The 21,146-nt window shown below is 36.3% G+C and overlaps 1 protein-coding gene across 2 annotated transcripts in view; it reads right to left on the reverse strand.

The window, feature by feature from the left end:
• The window catches only part of TMEM108 (transmembrane protein 108), a 253,085-nt gene that overhangs the window by 215,103 nt on the left and 16,836 nt on the right, over positions 1 to 21,146 (reverse strand). The window contains exon 1 of one of the 2 annotated variants that reach the window (XM_080387266.1): positions 14,664 to 18,061. The exons of the other annotated variant lie outside the window; for it this stretch is intronic. The gene's annotated coding sequence lies outside the window, so the exon portion shown is untranslated. Of the gene's footprint in view, positions 1 to 14,663; positions 18,062 to 21,146 lie in introns of those variants that run through there. 2 annotated transcript variants of the gene reach the window in all.

The raw sequence follows: 21,146 nt of genomic DNA on the forward strand, positions 1-21,146 counted from the left end.
GATGACCAGATCAGCTGAGCTATTAGTAGGAAACCATCTTGGAATACCTAGTCACTAGATGGTCAGGGTCTGACTCAGGTTACTGTTGCCCACTTCTTGGATGAAGGAGTTAGTCAAATTTGGCAGATTTCAGATTAGTCCCTTGGAGAAGAAAAACTGATAATGGAAGCACAAATGCCTTCAATATAAACTTGTTTATATACAACAGGAAACTCCTGTTTCCCTGAACCCCAGTAAGGAATTCCCTGCCTTACTGTAGTAAGCACTCAGCCCAAAACTGCCTCTCCCTTTGTTTCTCAAAGGTCATTGTGACTTTGGCTTCTTTGCTTTTGATTTAGCTGCATTTCCTTTTCCTTCTCCCCTTTCTCCAGTCGATCCTAGTTCCTGTATGTGTTTTATCATTTTCCAAGAAAAGGCTTTAGCCTAAATAGTTTCTGCTCATTCTTATCCAGGCCTGAGGTCAGGATACTGGCCATTTTTACTATGGCTGAACAAAAGGGTATTAACTGCTTCTTCATTTAGACTGAATGAAAGGACAACTTTCATTCAACAGCTTCCACCCAAAACTGTAACAAGAATTATTTCGTTACACACACATGGGTGTCCTTTAAAGTTTTTCTAATCCTCTATTACATATATTTTGCACATACTAGGTTTTGGGACACATTGATGACTGATGGAATTAAGCAATCCCCATTGTCAGAGCTCAAGAAATGTTCATATAAGCATATGGTCTTATTTATAATAATTCCATAAAGGCCTTGCTTCTAGCATTAACATGCTGCATAACAATACATTACAGCTATGCAGGACACATGGCTTCTACTTATGATATTTTTCTATAATAAGAATCAGAGTTATGAAAAGTCCATGTACAGAGCAATAGGCAAATATGAAGTCACACTATGGGATCCATTTTGCACAACACGGATTTCACTGAAGACTAACCCTACCTGGCAGAAGAGCCATGAGGAGTGAAAAGGATCAACACCAATATGACTCTAAAAAGTGATTTATAGAACTGGTTAAGAAAATAATGATCTTTACTAGATAGCTAGCATGTTTCCCTCTTTCTCCAAAAACAACCGTGAACAAATGCTATTTCAAAAATAATTCTAATAGGACTTTTCAATGAAGGCAGGATGAAAAAAACTATTTTCATGGTTGCTAATTTAATTTAGGTAAAGTACACATCACTGTTAGATGTGGTTCAAACCAAAACCACTTTGAACTTCTTCAAAGCTTGTCTATTTAATCTTCTAAATACATCCACCACCAAACACATAGCATGACTGTATTTCCAAAGAATGTAAGATGTTTATAATACATTCGTTGTTATATGCCAATTAACACCATCCCGTAACAGCATGTAGCCTTTCCATAGACTGTGATGTTTCTCAACAAAATAGCTTTTGCCAAAATTATTAGTCTACAAAGTGTCATCTTCCTAGCCAATAGCACATGGGAGGCAAAACTGCTGTTATTTCAGATATATAGATTGTACTCTTCTCATTACAAAAACATTCACATAAAAAGCCAAACCTGTGTTATGAATATAGTCATATATTTATTATTTTTAAAACAGTGACACTAATAGATATTATAGAAAATATAGCCCTAATTCTTCTGCGCTGCTTACAGAAATTTAAACAATCTGGTAATACTTAGTGTGCCATACGTATGGCTACATTTCTAAACTTTCATGAAGACATGTATCTATAGCTAGCTACATCTTCGCTTATTGAAAGCACCTATAACCAGCTGGCCAAGTTACATTGAATCTGAAAAGCATGAAAATAGTGAACTATTGTTTCACAATTAAAAGCATAGCTAGTATTTTCAGCATTCAAGTAGATACCGTTTTGTTACTAAGTATAAATTCTGTGAGGGTTCATATAAATCAATAACTTTAAGTATATTTCTACCACTCTACTTGATCATGTCTCATAATGGAGTATCTCAATTACAACAGCTATTTTCAGTGCTTCAGCAGAAATCTCTATTTGAAGGAAAGTGGAAACAACAGAAATTCAGCTTTTCAGCAGTCTGTTACAGAAATTCTAAGTATCCAGCGATCATAAAGTTACTTTTAGAAATTATACTTTTGGAAAACAGATACTGGGAGGATACAACAGAAAAACCACAACAAGCTAAACACCTCCAGATCAGTCCGACATCAGAGAATGAAAATTACAGTCTCACAGAGCTGTGTTTGCAGACAGGAACAGAACATACCCTTAAACCAATTGCACAACAAGAGAAAAAAAACCTGCCTGTCTCAAAGAAACTTGGTTTCTCCAAAGGAGATTGCAATGCAGAAGCAAGTAGTGCTGGAAAAGACAAGAGCTCAAACAGGCTTCACTGTTACACCCTTCAAGAAATCTCAACTAAATCTTCACCTGGCAGTCTTTGCTCTAGCAAGTCAAAAGTGACCTTACCTAAATAAGGGCTAAATAAATTAAACACAATTGTTTCGCTGACAGTGCTCTTCAGCAAAGCTCACAAAATAAAATACTTGTGAACCACTGGAAAAGAATTACAGACAAATACATCTGGAAATAAAATGATATTTTCAGGCTCCTGAAAACAGGGAGGACAAGATGATGCATAAGACTTTTTGAGTATATGACTTTACTGGAACAAAGAGTAGGAAACAAAAAAATATCTTTTTTTTCCAGCCAAGGAACTACTTGGTGCAACATAGCATCAAAATGTGAAAAGAAATGAGCACCATTATGGAAATGTATTCATGCCTGGCTTCCTACAGAATGCTTGGAGTTAATGAGCAACTGGCATTCTAAAGTCACTGTTCATCCTATCAATTGTAATTATTTTATTATTACCTGGGTATGTGTTGCATCTACTTATCAGATGTTTAGAAAGGAATATCTCTGCGTCCTGGAAGACTTTTACATTTTTGTGTAATGTGAGTTGTGCCTATAACAAACAAGCCCTAAATAACAACTAGCTCTTCAAGCACCCCGGGATAAAAATTTTCAAGTAGAAACCCTTCCTTCCCCCAATCTCTCTTCAATATCCATATCATATATATGGCCAAATTTTCAGCTCAAATGGTACGGAGAAGGGAAAACTTGTAGTTTTGGGAACTGTGATCTAACATGTGACTAACAGTAAGAGCAGGCTTTTCTGTTACCTAATATTTAACATAGTCAGTTATATCAGTGCGGAGATTTGAAAGACTGTATAAACAGAACAGTGTCTTTTGTAGAGACATTACTAAAACAGGACAATGGCACAGACACACACAGGAAAAACAGGCAAAAGGAAGGCTAGCCCAAAATAACCTTGATGCATTGAACTGAAAGAGATTCTGCTTATTTTTAAAATGATCATAGACAGTCATGTTCATATGCTATAAAAATAGATGAGATAAAATGGACTTCAGAGGATTTAAGTGTAGCACTTACAAGAAGGAAGTGAAATGTGCGTCCAAGATATAAAGCTGTCATGGCCAAAGTCTGCAAACTTACGGGTACTTGCAAAATCTTGTTTCTGTTAAGTCATATTGTTTGAAGTATGAAAGCTGAAGACTATGTATTTGTTAAGGATTTAAAATATTTATTAATATTTTAAGCATTAGGATTGAAAAACAAGAACGAATTGTTCTCAGCTTAAAGGTGCACTTTAAATAGAGGTTTCCAGCTACATGTATCTCTGCAGAAGAACCATCAGATTCACAACTGGGTAGGTAATTCATTGCAACTGATGGAAAAAGCTTAAACCTAATATTGTATCAGGCCACAGAAGATACTTTTTTAAAAAATGCCTTCAAGACAGAAGGAACAAATTATAATCAGCATTTCTGGATAATATTTTTGCTATTTAAATTGTTTGTATCAAACCACTTCCCTCAAAACACATACAGGCCCTGACCTTAGCTCTATGAGTATTTATTGAATAGGTTAATTATAATGGCATTATTTCAACAGGATCGTGATCATTCTAAAGAGTTTTTTACTTCCTACATACCAAAGTCCCAGCTCATACTTTTCTCCTTTGTTTCTACAACTTTTGAGGAAGTTGCAGAAAATGAAGATACACTTATAATAAGTGTTTTGTCAAAGCTTGTACTGCAATTCTTAATCCATCATATAGAATGTCTAGAGCATTCAGTGGATGGCTGCAGATGGATTTTAAAAAATCGGGAAGAATAGCAAAGAATCAGATCTATTCTGCACTCATTCTCCATACAGAATATGCCTTTTCCATTCTTACTGAGCTGACCTGCCATTAAACTGGGTTAAATACACTTTATCAAAAGAATTTCTACCTTGAGTGTATATGTTTCATGCATCTGACCCTTCAAGGTCTTTCTAATTAAAGACAGACTATATCATCATTTGCTAAGTGCACAATGGAGTTAATGTAATTTTCCATGGCATTTCTAATACATTACAAGATATTTTACTTGGATTCCACTATGAAAAAGAACTGCTGTCAATGTAATGAAATCATTACAGCAATTAACAAAACCACAATTGTATAAAATCCTGAACCTGCAGCAGAAAAATCTGAGTGGGATAGTGGCTAAGACAAGATAGAGAGAACTTCCATCAAAGCAGAGAGGGGCACAAATGCAATCTAGCAAACAAATGGTATGAGGGTTAGGGAACTTGGCATGATTTCATATGCAAGTTATTTACACACAATGACTGAATAACCACAGTGTGATGTAGAAATAATGTATAAAGTCTCTGCTACTCTGAACCTATAGCCCTCAAAGTACAGAACCTACAAAGAGGGGAATCTCCAGTGGTGAAGAGCTGGCTCCACCAACTTCATGTAACAGTGAGTGGCTGCGGAAGAAACATTGTTGTAAACAGTTCCGGCAACTGAATCATTAGCATGGATGTTTGGCACACAGGCGCGACAAAGAGCAAATAAAATACCCCTCAGCACTGTATTTTTATTCTCTTTAGATTCTGAGAAGATTCAGAGAGTAGAACGTCCTTTCTGATGCACTGCCAGTAAAATACAGAGGAAAGATAAAAGAGCAGCAGATCTAAAGGATGTTTTAGAAGTTGTAGTTTCTATTTCTGGACATGAAAACCACCCGCATACATACATACAAACTGGCCATATGAATAGTGATACTATTTTTAGCAGCAAGGATTCAACTGGATATTCTCACATACAGAATCCTTTATTATTTGAGATAAGAGAATTAGCTCTGAAAAAGTAATAGCTGTAATGCAGCCAGTTTCTAAGGGGATTATTATTAACCCATAGTATTATTTATACATACAGAAACTACATGGAACTATCCCACCACAAGATGATGCAAAAGTACCTAATTCCTGGCTATAACATAGTTTAAATGAACTTTCTAGGTGGCTTAACAGGTATACCAAGTACTAGAGCTCTTCAGGCTCTAATGCCACATTACGCAAACTGCAATTTAGACAGTAAGCCATGCTCCAGTACCTTATTGAATGCGGCAATCTATAAAATAATCAGATGGAGAAAATCAGACATATGATCTTATGTTGACTGCTGAGTAAAAGTATCCCCTGATAGATGGTGCTAGACTTCTTGTTTACAATGCAAATGAGATATTCCTTTAAGTCCTTGTGTGAAAAAAAATGCCAAATCTCATTCGAATTCAAGTGCATATTAAAACCTGAAAAGCTCAAATAGATTTCAAATTGTTGTACAATGTCAAATAATTTAAGCTGGTGAAATGCTTCATATTTTTTTTTTCTCTGCAGAGAACAATTTTCAATGTTGGAAGCCAGCCAAAAAGCTCAGCTTGGCCATATAAAAGACATCTTGAAAAATATCACTTCAAAAATTCATAAATTAAATGATGAAAATAAAGCTGGGGAAGAAAGAAAAAATATTTCCGTCTCTGTACAATAACCTTTTATGAATCAGGAATTAAATAGAAAAAATAGCCAATAGGAAAAAAACACCCAACTTCTGGAGCATCACTTTAGCTGGATGCAAATATTTTGTTATACACCAAACCCAAGTTTGTGCCACAAGCAAGAATTTGTAACTGCAAGAATCTGTGCATGTGAAGAGAGGTATACAGAAACATAGATAGGGAACTTGAGTTCCTGGCTGCAAAACCAGGAGAAGGAGAAAGCCTAAGGCTTATATAAAGCCATACAAGCAGGGCATACCTCTGTACAATGTGGATTTCACCTCCAGCTATCTATACCTTGTCCACTTCCCAAACACAGACCCAAGGAACACCTGGAGAAGCAGCAGCTAAGGGACTAGGTGTCATAAGGCAGAATTTTTTCCTTATTTTGCTATTTTTCCCATCCTACTCCCCTAGTAGAGACATACTCCGGCAGAGCTTTGACTGAGAGCATTAATGTGGGACAAAAGATCCCACTACATTCTGCAAGTGGATATGCACATCAGATAGCTGTCATGTGGCTATCTAGCGTATCAATTAAGCAAAATGTGGACGTGACTATGAGTTACACTGCCAGTCACCTATGCTAAATGGAGAAGACTAATAAGATAATGTTATTTACTTGCAAAGCTGTGAGAGAGTTTAAAGAAGCATTTCTGCTTTTATTGTTAAATTGCATCAGAACTATATAGCTGCTGGTGTATTTTCTAAAACTGCAACATTTTCCTCTTTACTTACTGTCATATAATATTTATAAGGTACCCACACCTCCACCCCTGGGGTGCTTCATAAGCAATTAAAACGCAATCATCATAATAAAGAAATAAATAACCTTAATTAAAACATTGCACAGGAACCTTCCTCGGATGCAGAGCCAGTGGGGAGCTGTCTGTCTTCATGAGATTTTACGTATCTGTCAGTTAGACTGAGATCCAAATGCAACATCAGGTTTCATGGACATCATCCGGATTTATTATAGTCCCTGAGGGTCATGGATTCACACCCCACCAAACAGATGATACTCAAATGTAGATTACTTATTTGTTAGATAAGATTTTTTAATTGCTTCATTTAATTAGATTTTAAAGAGTTCTGGGTACCTGCACCACACACAATCTCCTCTACAGCCCTGCTACCCTTCTTACTCTCTTTCAAAAACAGAACATCTCTAACAAATCTCTTCCCACTCCTACATTTTGTTTTTCTACCCAGGGCTGTTACAATATAACCTTTGGTACTTCCTTCTATCATTCTCTATTCAACACTGTGTTTACCAGCCCCGGTCATTCCAGGCAAGGAAGAAATATGAAAAATATCCTTCCCCTACCTGTTACCCATCACTAGGCCTAGATCATTCTCAATTATATTGTTTTAATCCTCAGTTTTGCAGTGTAATATTCCCCGGAGGGAGCAGAAGACCACATCAAAAGAATACTTCTGGTGTGAAGTAGAGTCGTGTTCAAAAGCACTACACAGACCTTTTCTGTGTGCTAAAACTCCAGAACTGAAGGAGATGAAGAAAAAAGAATGGTTTTATTTAAAGGGATTGGAAACAATCACAGTTCTTCCTGGGCCAAAACTCCTATTTGACAATGTAATTAACTCTCCAACTCCAAAGCAATTTTTGTGTGCTTTGCTTAGCATTTTGTATAAAATTTTCATATAAATGTATCTATCCCTTTTACATATTTTGATACATATTAAGGAAATTCTGAACAGTTTCTGATTCATAATGCCAAGTCTGTGACTTCCACTTTTAATATACGAGCTTACCTGGCCCAGAATATTTGCATAACTCATTCTTTCTAGTGTAACATCAGAAAATGTAAATACTTTGCCAATTTTGTAGACCACAGAGGCAACAACCATGACTCTACAATGTCTCTGCTAGAAATACTGACTTGTGGCACCACCCTTTCACACCTTTCAAGAAGAGTCCAGGCCCTTAAAGATGATCATGTGCTCTATTACAACTGTAATAACGATGATGGCTATTTTTAAAGTAGTCAGTGCAGCTCTTCCACCCAGGACCTTGCCTCATGCAGCTGCAAGTTCAGTACAAATAGGCAGCAAAATTCTCATGAAGACACAGGACTAAGGATGCTACTAAAAGATACCCCTTGTCTAACACAGAGGCATAGAGATTAGCACAGATGGCTCTTGCCTCAAATAAGTATATGGTTTCCACAGGTACACGGGAAGAGGTATATCTCATCTTCTTCCCAAGCCTGCCACCTTTCATTTTGTTTGTATGAAGATAATGCAGCTAAGAGCTACAATCATACTGCTGTGTTCAGCTAATTCCATGTTTACAATTTACTGTAAGGTTACTGAGCTATACATATTATATATGATGCCTTTCATGTGCTTTGAATATGTTATTTTCTAACTGTATCTGTACCTATTGGTATTCACTGAGGACTATGAGTCTCTCATGTTTAGTACTGAAGCATTTAGACCTGAATAATACATATTAATTTCAGGAAATCTCTCCAGTTCTCAATAGGTTTCTGACGAGTGAAACACAATGAAATAACATCATTTCCTTCTTTTCCAGGAGGAATTCAGGATCTCTCCTTGCTTAAGGTATTTACTATTTATTTTCAGTTAATTACTGGAGGGGAGTTTATACACCAAGCTTCCAACCTGTTATAACTATGTTTAGAACATATTATCCTTTTCTGACCCGTCCTTTTGTATTTTAATTCCTCCTCTTTTGAACTAAAGGGAAATGAATTATAAATAGCTAGGAACTGGCAACATACATAAGGACAGTATGAATACAGGACAACATGAATGCAGCTATTTTATTGTATAGCTTTGAAACAGCAGCTTTGTATGCCATGATCTACTTAATTTGTTGTACAAACAACTGTTCCTTTCACAAGTCTTCCTATGAGATACTTGTGATCTACCATTGTACTCAGGTAAATACAGCTAAGAACTATATGCTGTTTTCTGACTGATAGCTGCATTTGGCAACTCCTGACATTGCTTTTAGGACAGTTTTACAAATTAAAATAATGTGCTGGATGAACAGAAGGCATTATAGACTCAAGAGGAGGTCACATACCTTTGCACATTTTATTTCTGATGTTCATGACTGCATATGGCATACACGGTCTCCATGTGGGCTGACTGCATCCCCTCTGAAACAGCAATCCAACGCTCCCCAAAACCTCGTGTCACCATCCTTATTCTCTGTGAGCCCTCCTGTGACCTCAACCTGAAGCAGCTGCAAAGTCTGCAAGCTGTAACCGATCCTCCTTTCTTTGTCTTTGTTGTAAACAGATACAAACATTGTCTTCACTAAAACAAAAAACCCCAACCCTTTTATTCTTGCCTTTTGTGCCTTCTTTCTGAGATTGTGTTGGAATGATCAAAATCAAACTAGTAACACTGATGAATGGACTGCAATTATTTTATACCGTTTCATACTACACAGTTCATCATTGTTCTAACAGAAATAATCAACAAATGGTTGAAGAGGGGAAAAAATAGAAGTAGTATATTGTGCATAATCTACATAGCATAGATCATCATTTTTATACTCTAGAAATTCAGTATGTCAGTAAAAAAAAACAAAAACATTTTAAAACCCACAGCTTTTTCTTTAAAATACAAAATTATTCCAATAGTAACTCCAAATGAGTACAAGAGAGCCACACATTCATGAGAAACCTACTATTTGTCTATTGCCAACTGAATAAACATTCCTGCAAGAAGAAATTTGTTCTGGATTACCAAAAATTGTAACCCACATCACATTGGAATTGAGATTAGACTGAAGATATGTAATCCTACTAGATTTTCAAACAGCCAGACTTTGATAGTAGTTTAAACCAGCCTATTCATGTAATTATCTTTGTGAGAGAATGAAAGACAGCTGGAGCTAATTTTGAAATTAAAACATGACTAAAATTCAGTAACTGATATATATGCATGTACATCAAAATAGATCTGAATCTCATGAGAAGGCAGAAGTTCTTTTAACATCTTGAGATGCAGGAGGAAATGTTAAAACTTTAAATTATATCTTCTTGATACAGATAATATCTTAGGTACATAAGAGTATATATGTGTATATTTATAAGCACTATAAATATGATGTTGGTATATATGGTGTGCAATGCATGTGAAAATGGTCAGAATTTTCATTTCAATTACGGTATCTGCATGAATAGACATGGGTTAAATGAGAGCATCCATCCTTGCCTTTATTTCTGTGAAAGTTCACAGAGTTACAAGGAGATGCAAGACTCTTTTGACTTGTAAATTCTATCTTAAAGTGCACCTGAAGGTGGGTGTTTTGTTCATCCATAGCCTTGTTTAGATCAGGAAGTTAACAGGTGAATTTGAAATTCAATAGCTAATACACACTAATTTCCTGTGTTAACACTATTTCCTGTATTAACACTAAGTGTACAGAATAAGTAGAGTGAGGGCGTATGCAGGATAATGTTTCACTCAAAGTAAAGAGATGTCCATACTAGGAGAAAGAGTGCAATTACAATTTAAAATTACAGTTACTGCTACAAGCGAGTGGGATAAAAAGAAAATTATCCTCTCTATATTTTAATTGTGTTCAAGCAAGTTTCAACACAGAATTTTCAAGATTACCATCTCACAGGAATTTATCTCAGAGTAGACTGAAGAAGGGAGTTTAGTTGTAAGAGAGAGAAGCTAAAGGCTCTAATTTATAAGTAAGATCTAGATCATTTTAGTGACTGAGGTCTTAAATATCTAAATATTTTGTGGGGGTTTATATTACAAATATTGTAATGAAGTCTTTATTGCTAATCTAATTGCTAAGTAATTATATGGTGACTAGATTTATCTCATACTTTTAAGTCTCAGAGTTCTTTTTTAACATTAATTTCTTAATAAAAATATTGCAAAACCATGTCTAAATCCAAATCTAATACTTTTCTTAGTTAAAGGCAAGTGAGTGTAATAATTTCTACATTCCCCATTATTTACATTGTGGAAGCCCCCAAGTGCACCAATTGATTTGAAAAAACCAAAACTCTTTCCAGTAGCATAAGTGCTCCACTGTACCATTTAATTTTACTCATGACAGTTTCTTTTCTATTCATTCATGTAAAGAAGCATCTTACAGTTAACATTAAATCAATGTAAGTTACAAATAATTGTTTCTTAGATCCTTACACAGCTAAGGTTTTTAACTCACATATCAAAACTAGACTAGCCAAAATATTGTTGAAAATAAGGTTACTAACTGCTGTTGTTCTGCCTGACATCTACATACACAGAACTCCAAAGGATGAGTGGAATGCTCTTTTCATATTTTACATCTCTCATTTTAAAGAAGAAAAAAAGCATTTTACCTTTAATCCCATGCTTTGTCATAAGTAATTTATTTCCATAAACTGGGAGAATTGCAAGGATTAATCTAAAGATCATCAGACAAATGATGGGCTTAACTTACGCTGTAGCTAAATTACTGCAGCTATGAATTATATAATAAATGAAATAAGAATTCCAAATATGTTTTAGTTCATGTTAATGTATTTGTATTTTGCAATCTAATATTTGAGCCATAGCTAAAGTCCCTATCCAGACTATTACTAAGGTCACTTGCAATACATGCATGGTCATTTGTCTCATCTCACCTGGCAAGGACTGATGTACAGAATGTGTTTTACTGAATTTGTCTCCATTGACCTGAAAGTTGCACTGACTTTCAAAATATATTCTTGCTTAAAAGAATAGTTTCTTTATTCATACTGTACCCAAACGATTTTGGTTTTAATTCTAACTAAGTCTGTTTTCAAGCACACATCATGGGAAAGTATCCAAGAAATTTTCCTCATCTGTTTCCCTTGTGAGAAATTTGTTTTAGATCTGGAAGTGTTAAAACAACAAAGTTACAAGAGTCAGAAAATTACTTCTATGTTTTCTTCCTTCCAAGAAGCAAAATAGTGATGAACATAGTTGCAGAAACAGAGCAATAATGGATTTGCACTCACAACATTGTAAGGGGCATACAGCGGTCAGCCTAGAAATATATTAAAAACCAAAGTGACACTGAGGATTAATAATTTTACCATGAAAGAAAGAAGTCTGATAACTGAGTAGTGGTGTTGTCCACCCCACCACCCGAGAAAAAATTAACCAAGTTGTTTTTTGGGGTTTTTCCCCATTGTAATTAATAGACTATTTTAATTTAACTGCTGTCATTACCTCCAGAAGACAGTGAAGTGCAAGGACTAAATTCTGCCATTATATTGTTACTACAGATTGGGAACTAGTGAAGCAGCTAGTTGATGGCAGTACCCATGATTAAGTTACAATCTGATGACGATTCAGAATCAAAGAATCATTTAGGTTGAAAAAGATCTTTAAGGTCCTCGAGTCCAAATGTAAATCTAACATTGCCAAGTTCACCACTAAATCATGTCCTTAAGTGGCCTGTCTACATGTCTTTTAAATACTTCCAGGGATGGTGACTCAATCACTTCCCTGGGCAGCCTGTTCCAGTGCTTGACAACCCTTTCAGTGAAGAAATTTTTCCTAACATCCAATCTAAACCTCCCCTGGTGCAACTTGAGGACGCTTCCTCTTGTCCTATCAATTGTTATTTGGGAGAAGAGACTGACAGCCCGGCTACAACCTCCTTTCATCACACTCCCAGAAAAATGAACCCTTAGATCCACTCCATCTGTAAAACTGCACACTGCCAAAACACAAGTACTGTGCAAGTAAAAACTACCATTCCATGAAACAATTAGGAAAAATTCTATAGTTCTACCAGAAACCAGAACACAGGATCCTGTTTGTAAACAGTCAGTGCCATTATTTAAATGCCCCTCAGAAGGACAAGAATTAAACTGAGGCCTAAAGTAACAACTGACCTTAAAAAGAAAATTTGCTGTAAACCATTGAATGTATAGCAGTTATGGATCTCTGTCAGACATGAGGCCAATTTCAGTGGCAATGTAACTTCCTAAGCGAACACAGTTATAGTCTCTTACTTATATCCAATTACACTAATCTACAAGGAGCGAAGCATTTTTTATCAAATGACTCATTTTGTAGTAAAACTGAAATCCTCATACAAATTATGTCCTGACAGTTTATAGAAACCAGGAAAACTCTCCCCTGTCTTCCAACAATATAGCTCTGTAACTAGGAGCAGAGCAATTCATTCCCTTGCTCACAGGAAACATAAAGGGGTGACAATACATTAGCATGTGTGTGATAGATGGATAGCTACATAAGGAACTGAATCCTTCCAAACTACAGCTTTATAGAAACAATCTTTCAAGACAATATGCTGTCCTAGAACACAAAGACAAAATATCGCCCCAAACTGGAAAGCAGAGGGGGGAAGGGGGAGAAGGGAAGAGAGGCTGAAATATAAAACCCTCCAAAAATCAAAGCAGTGGTGCAAACCTGGTATTTCCTTTAGATATTACCTAAGAATATACTGGAATGACAGAAAACAAGTAACGGCTTGATAAAAGTCAATAATCTTCTCCTTTTATAACACAGGTACACACAGCATATTTCTAGTCCATTTACTTTCTCTCTAAAACCTTTGAACTACATCTCCATATCTATAAATATATGGAGAATATATATAATAAATATCTAAAAGGAGATTTTCTGCAAAAAGATAAGGTAGTGGCATACCAAGTACATAAGAAATATGAATTTTTTTTGTATCTGATAAAGAATTACTGGCAGTTACAGTATAAATGAGCAATCAAGATGTCAGATCAAAACAGATATGATATATGTGAGATATGACAAAAAGAACATTTGGCATGTGTTGTAGACATTGAAAGACACGGACAGATTCTTTATAAGAAATATTATAGCGTTAAATTAGGATTTGATTCTAGTAATCCACCAAATTCTTCAGAAAACACTTATCTGCTGCTGAGAATTCTGTTCATCACTAAGCTTTTGGAAAGAAACAACAGCAGAGAGCCTGAAAGCCTGTCTGTGAGGGAGTGATGCTCTTTAAAACACATGCGTTCTGAGCAGCTAGACAGCAGACTGCAACAGCTTTTTCACACCTAAACCAGAAGACTCATACGTCTGTGCTTAACAGGTATGGTATCTGAAAGCAAGATCAGTGACTAATCCAGAACAATTAAAAAAATATTTCTAGATACTCAATAAGAAGCTGGAAATAAAAAGACTACTTCTGCATTCAAGGGAAAATAAATTGCCTTTCATATTTAAACTATTGCAAGAAGCAAGTGTTTTTCCCTTTTGAAGCCTAATTATGTATATATATTACATATATAAGTTATCCTGTACAGGAATACAGGATATTAAAAATCAGTAGAAGACCATTAGAAGAAAGCACTCAGAATGTGAAGGTCAAGGGGAGTGACAAGGATAGAGTTATCCTTGACAGTTACTGGACAGTTGTCTTAAGCCATCCAAGCAATTGAATATCCTCAATAATATTAGCCACAAGGATGTTATTTATCTATAATGCTGTTATTATTTTTGAATTTAATAGAAAATGAAGGTTACTCTGAATACTTGTCTGGAGAGCAGTTTCTTTGCAGAAGTAAAGGTGAGTTAGAAAGCAGACACCTTGTACCATAATGGCCTAAAAACATACACTAAATACTTTGACCAGAGTTCCTTAGTCAAGATAACAGCAAAGCCTGAAGATGAATAATCTTAATTGCCAAATTTTTCTGCTGCTACTGGACTTCAATGCGCACAAAGACAGCTCAGCATGCCATGCACTGCAGTCAAAGGGGTTTGTTCCCAGCCAGACTCCACTTACCTTTGAGAACTAGGAGTCAGATGATTTCATCAGCAATGAACCCAGATAACACTCAGGCTGGATAAAGTGGGTTAAATTTCTGTAAGTTGTTTGGGCTTCTGATGCCCTGTAATTACTGGGAGTGCTCTCTCAAATGGAAAATGTCCAGCAGCTACTAAAACCAGCCTTATAACAAACTCAATTGAATTGTCTTGTGGATAGCATGAAATTGAATACACTAAGGTCATTAACCTTCAATACTCAAATTATGTTTTTCTACAATTATGTTTTCTAATCACAGGAACCCTGCATATCAGAGCCAACAACACACACACTACACTACTAAACAAAAGTTGAGGCCACAGGGTTGACTGGCCTTCACATTCAACATTCATAGACAAAAATAGATTATAAAGCAAACATTTTTTGTTTTAGACTACTTCCACTGCTGATAGACATAATTCTAAACTTAAGAATTATGCTATATTGCTTCCTTTGGCATGTTTTGCCCTTAACTATGTAATAAAAATGCTAGTGCAATTCATATTGCACGGTATGTATTAGCTATTTTATTGCTTATGTTATGTTTGGAAAGAAACATATATAAATTCAATTTATCCATCCTATATGTTGCAATCTCACAGGATTATAGCCCTTCATTTAAAATTCTGGGTGTAGTTTATAGAGTAATAAATGCTTGAAAGCATTGTATTGTAAAAAGCATGATCCCTTTTTCAGAACTTGAAATATCAGTTCTTACCCTGACTTCTAATGCATTTACACTGAACTTAATTTGTAATCTTTCTTTACATTAGTCTCAGCACTTGTGGTATTTAGTGACTCCTTATAAACTTGGTGCTTACAGGTAATCTCAGAAGAAAACGCACTCCATGGAAACAGTTTGTTTCCTACACAATACTGTGAGAAACATGCTGCTCTCCTTAATAATTTGATATTTTAAAAATTGTATTGTAATCCAGTTTTACTAACAGTTATCCAACATTATGGGCAAAAGAAATACTGTCAGAACAAATGGCTGAAGATGAAATGAGAAGGACAAAAGGAAGAAATGGTGCAAATCACTGATCATCTTAGATGGCTGCATACTAAAGCAAAAAACCAGGAGGTGGTAAAAATCTTAGCATATGATCAGGGCTTATGAAATAAATGGCAAAGCAGAGATCCAATGATACAACTCAGTGAACTGCCCTGCATTTAATTTAGTTTGTTTCAGGAAGATAAAAGAGAGAAGAAAAAAAAAGGTGATGTTAGCTTGCACATGAAGGGTTTGCTCTGAGTCCTGTAATGTGAATGAACACACTGAAAGTCTAAGAATGAACAGGAAAAAGAATAGGGGATCGCTTCTGGGAAGCTTAGTCATGAAACCAAATCAGCAAAATCAGAAAAATCAAGATTTCTGTAGGTCTTTTGCAAAATCATTCAAAACAAACTGAGTGGTATGAAGGATGTTAGTTGTCCAGATAATTCCTGGAAAGGACCATGTTTCGTCTAGTCAGCTCTTGAAATGCATTGGTCAAAAAGAACTATGCACAAATACTCCTCGATATTTGTTTCTAATACTAGGAAGCAGCTGCTGGAGGAGGCTGAACTAGAAAGCATGTTGGTCTTCAGTAACCTCATAGGAGGATATAGAGGAAAAAAATGTCCCCGTGAAGGCAGTTGATCACTGGAAGAGGATGCTCAAAGAGGCTGCAAAAGCTCCATTGTTGGAGATACTAAAAACTGGACAAGACCATTATCAACCTGATTTAAGTCGGAGTTGCTTTGAACAGGGATTTGAACCAGGAGGTCCACCAAACTTCCCATTCCACGCTATACTGTTTCTTGATTCTGTGACACTTTATGAAATGGCAGTGTTCTTAGTCCTCAAAACAGAAAGGACAAAAAAATATGAATCTACACCAAAACTGAACCTCTGTAAACTTCAGAACTAAATCAATATATACCTCGCTCAAAATCCTACCTTAGTCAGTGACTGAACTATTAACTGAAGTGACTGTATTATTTTTGCATTAGAAGAATGAAAGGTAACTAATATAGCACCAATCTTTAAGGCAAGGGTTGAAGGGGACGTTCAACCTGCAGCAAAACCAGTTCAGGTTAGGCATTAGGAACAACATTTAAGTGAGAGAGGCAGTCAATCAATAAAAAAGAGAAAGTAGATAAGTTGCAGAAGCTCCAACATTGGAGACCGTTTTAAGAATACATTGGACAACTATATATTCGCCCTGTAATATTTACTAACATAACTTAAACCGAATGACTCATCTGCCTCCTCCTGTCTCACAGACATCCATTCATCAATATGACTAAAAGTCTCTTACATTTTCTTTTGATCACTCCCTTCTGTTTCCTTTACCAGCCACTAAATGTCTCTCATCAGTATTCATATACAGCAGCTATCACTACTTCTGAGTTAGATTTCCCTCTAAAACCCTCATACCCATATTACATCTAAAACTCAATCAAGTTAGAAAGCTCCACTCCACCTCTATAATTCTGTACATGCTATCTAACCATAGGATCTGGATCTCATTACCTGATATTCATAATACCGTAACCTCCTTTCCACTGGTCCTGATCAATGCAAGCTGGCTTTGCTCATACACATTCAGAAAGCTGCTGAAACAGTAATTTTCCAAGTTTATATTACAACAGCTGTCTCTTCACATCCTTCCACTGGCTCCCCTCTTTTATTGCAAGAAATCAGAAAAGACTGGTATGCATTTTCAGAATGTGCACACGTATCTCTACCCTATCAAAAGATTTCTACTGACACGGTGATCTGCCAATGCTGAAATAATTTTAGGCTTACTAAATGAACAGGCAAGCAAGTGAAGAGTAAAATATTTTGTGCTTTCTGCCCTGCTGTCCCTGATACTTTGGGCATCTGTTAACATCAACATCTGCATAGCTGCCTCATTATTCTCTTCACATCTATCTTTGCTTAGGCACCCTTCACAGAATGGTAACATTAGTTAAATTGGTGTCGGGCTAACACAACGGGCTACCAGACTGACTGAAAGCAGCCCACTGATTCCTTGTCCTCCCTTTTTGGTGTTCATTTACATCCATTTTATAATATGCTGACTTATATTTAAGATTTACTTTGTAAGATAAAAGTACAATTTCTCTTTTCTGTGTGCACAGCATCTAACAAAATGGGCCCCATAGCGTAACAACTACATTGCTACTACAGCCTGGCTTCTCAAAGGTATTTATATGTCTGAGAATCTGGATCTGAAAATCTGTATTTCCTTTTCTTAGTGTTTAATATTACACAACAAAGATAAGGCCAGATATTTCCTAAATAGTCCCCCTGAGCCAGGATGCTTATAACAGTATTTGCTTTGGTTTGGGGAGGGGGAGAGGGGGATTTAGCAAGTCTTGGTAGTACGTTCCCTTCTTATTAAATGCAATAAATAAATAAATATTCTTATTAAATGCAATAAGCTGCACAGCTAAAAGAGCGCCGGCTTTAATTCTGGCACTCATCCCTCAGTCAGCGCAGGACAGGCACACTGGAAAAAATATATCTTTTCTTCTTACAGTGACTCTATTAAAAGTACAAACCTGCAAGGCTGAGGGAAACCCCCCGGGCAGGTGCTGGGAACTGTGCCGTATGCTCCTAAAAGAGGATCAAGACCTGGCTGAAAAGAATTGAGATACTCTGTAAATGGGGAAGGTGCTGACTCTCCACCTCCCCTCTGCAAATAATTACACTGTTCTGTACAAGGTATGGTTTTAAACAAAGGTAATCCAAGGTTTCTCTAAGCTTTGGTATTGTAACTGACTGCTGAATACTCATTACTTATGCCATTTGAAGCCTCTTTTGTAACGCCATACAAAGCAAGAGTAAATAAACAAGATATCTATGTGGTTGAACCTCCAGAGTACAGTAAAGTCAAAATAAACCATTCCTTTAGGCATGTGGCAAAGAGCTCAGTATGTCTTCCTTCAAGAAGTAGGGGTACAATTCTGTTCTTAGATAGAAGCTGGTAGATTTAATCTACCTGCAGGTGCAATTGCCTATTTGATCACTTCCCTCTCTCTCTGCAAGCAGAAAAAGCAGCATATAAATGGTGCACCTGGAATCAAGCATACTGTTGTTTCCATTTCATCATTGCTCGAACCACGATTAAAATCTCTGTTTCACAGTGACTTTATTTTGTTAACAGGGCCATTTTTGTAATATCAACCTTTTCTTTAACCTGCCCTATTATTGTGAAGTATATTAAAACTGATTTTATTCAGCTAAATTCCTGTGATCTTTTAAAACAAATAAACCAGATGATAAAGTGGGATAGAAAAGCACCCAGGTGTACACCAATTACTTAAAAAGGATTCTTCACGGATACAGAGATCTAAGCTATTATATGCCAGCTGAGGGTCAAGGCCTCACTGTTGATATTCCATAGGGATGTTAGACAAAATTTGCATTAACAGCACTTGCCTTACTGGAAAGCCACTGAAAAGTGTTTTGTTTCTCTTTCCTATGCATTAAGTATGTGAATGTTAAATTGCAGCTCTCCCCTTAAGTCAGGCTATTTTTAAGAAAACTGAAGGCACTGCAATCAAAGGTCTGCCACTTCATCTAATTTATACCATTATTGGCCCAGAGTCAGAATTTCAAAATATTGTAAAGTTGGGGGGGGGGGGGGGGGGGGGTTAAACTAAAAAGTTACTTAATTAAAATACTTGATTCCTGTGTATCAAGGGGACATATATAACATGGTGGCCTTTTTGATAGCAAGTATTATTTAAAGTACTAAATTAGACTCTTTATTTCAACTAAAATACTGTGTAGTGAAATATCACAGCTATCACATCCAAACGCAGGGCTTCAGTACATGCAGAATAATAATTTAAAAATGTGCAAAAGTTATTCAGCATGATGGAAAGCGTAAGAAATTTTTTTCAGCAACCATTATCTGGCATTCACATCTTTCTCAGTATACAACACCAGAACTTTAATAGGGAAGTACTCAGACTGAAGCTGTCTCATTGTAAAAGAGGTGTGAACATTCTCCAGAAGTCTTTCAACATCTTTTCATAAACACTACAAATGTGATACTCCGTGCCCCTCAAAGTTCACTTTTCTTCTCCCTTTGAAGCTATCAGCAGCAAAGATCATTGCACCTTAGAAAATACAGAGTGCTAAAGAACAGTTCATAGGGAATGGTTTCATAGTTTTCTTTTGTCTTTAATTTTGCATTATCTGCAGTTGTATGTCATTTAAGGAGGTGACAGCTCCCTAAAACATTTGGTTGGGTTCTTCTTTAGTGGCATGAAAAATTTAGACCTTTTTCCTCCAAAGGTTGTATGTATATATACAGACAGTCTCTACTTCAACTATTCCTGTCCCCTGGGAAGTTAGGCACCTGCATAAGCCCAAAATGTAACAGTGCCCTTGTACCTTCTGTTTAATGATTGCTGCTGAATGTCTTGGTTGAGCAACTTTGCTCTGGAAAGGTAGTAGCTTGCTGTATGTGGCTGTACTCTTTTTCTTTTCATGCAGTTAAAAAATATGGAAATAAAGTACCTTGACAATCAGCCTCAGAGATTGCTTTTGTATCATACAGATGGATGGGGGTGGGTGCGGAACAACAGTTTTCAGAAAGGATAAAATCAGCAGAGAAAAAATGCAACTGTCAAAACTCTAATACGGTTAACCAGGAATATAAATTAGACTCTATGGAAGTACTTGATAATATTTCTCTAAGCAATACTACAAAGGTTTGAAAATCACACTGTCTTTGACTGCGGTCAAACACAATTAATCTTAAATTTGTAAAGAAGAAAAAGATGATGCCCAGATATATATGGTTTTATTATTATTATTATTGCTGGCACTTGGCTCTGTAGGGCTATCATTATTTTTTAAAGTCATCACAAATCAGGAAACTTCATATTTATCTACTTGATCAATGAAGAAAAGCTCTCCATATTCAAGCAATTTTAGGACTTTGAGCCATTCTTCTCAACCCAGTTATTTGGTGTCAATTAGCCTATGCAGTTAAGTTAAGCTGTTTTCTCAGTAGTGGACATTGTTACAAAATACTGCAGAGCGGGACTGCTGACATGGTCTTCCCTGGGTTGAAATGATGGTCTGTATCCTCACCTGACTCCAATTCCTTGGCACCGTAGAAATCACTAGTCCAGGTATACACATAAGAAACTCAGTAATACTGACACCTGCACTTGAATCCTTTGGAAGTAGAAAAGTTTTAAAGAAACTGTTCATGGGCTGGTTCATCTGCCCCTTAAAGAAGCACAAGTATGACAGCTTCTCTTTCTTTCTTGCCAAAGCCTTGAAGGAACAATTCTTTAAGCTCTGTTCGTCTTTGGGTACTCATTCTAGGGCTGATATAAGTTGTAGCTGTTTAACTCATTGCAGTTCATTCTCTCTCATATCACAGAATCACAGACTCCAGAATCACAGAATGGTTGAGGTTGGAAGGGACCTCTAGAGATCATCTAGTC

The sequence above is a fragment of the Falco punctatus genome (assembly GCF_963210335.1).
Source record: "Falco punctatus genome assembly, chromosome: 4".
Taxonomy (NCBI): domain Eukaryota; kingdom Metazoa; phylum Chordata; class Aves; order Falconiformes; family Falconidae; genus Falco; species Falco punctatus.